The following is an 828-nucleotide window of genomic DNA, read 5'->3' as shown; positions in this document are numbered from 1 at the left end:
AAAAAGGTAGGAAACAGCATATCTTAAAATGAAATGAAGATCTTCTTTAAAGGGTAAAAACTCATTTAGTTTTATGTCTTACAGGGTTTATGCTGAGTTCAATATTGTATGACTGTATTAATTCCACTGTGAGCCTAAAAATTTACAGCCACTCTTGAAAGAGATGTATCCTTGCTCAGGAATGTGCTACTGAATATGTTAAAGCTGTAATGAAATGCTTCTTCTAATTATGTTGTTATTAAATTTTAAAAAATTTAAAAATAAAAAATAATAATTCTTCAAACCATAAAAATTTGCTCCTTATTAATTAGTAGGTGTGAAAAGCATTGCCATTGAAATCTACCTGATGACTTTATATCCATACTGAGGTGCAAAGGATTTCAGAAAGTAACCAACTGTGACTAGTAATAATCAGATACATGGAGATTAGAAATGCATGTGCAAACATCTAAGTGTTAATTTCATTAAAAATGAAGTTTTCTGTATGAAACTGTGTATTTTAATAACGAAATGGTGATCTTTTTTAAAGGTTAAACCCTCATTTGATTTTATGTCTTATAGGGTTTATACTGAGTACAATATTGTATAACTGTATTAATTCAACTGTAAACCTAAAAATTTTCAACCAATTTTGAAAGAGATGCATCTTAACTCTGGAAATTGTTATTGAATATGTCAATGCTATTGAAATGAAATGGTTCTTCTAATTATGTGGTTATTAAATAAATAATTTTTTAAAATAATAAAATATTTAAAAAGAGGAGAAGGAGGGGGGAGGAGGAGGAGGAGGAGGAGGAGGAGGGTTGTTCTTGAAGAAGACCTGGGTTA

The sequence above is a fragment of the Nannospalax galili genome, unplaced genomic scaffold (assembly GCF_000622305.1).
Source record: "Nannospalax galili isolate Female #2095 unplaced genomic scaffold, S.galili_v1.0 scaffold2443, whole genome shotgun sequence".
Lineage (NCBI taxonomy): Eukaryota > Metazoa > Chordata > Mammalia > Rodentia > Spalacidae > Nannospalax > Nannospalax galili.
Note: the sequence above shows the minus strand (reverse complement) of the source record.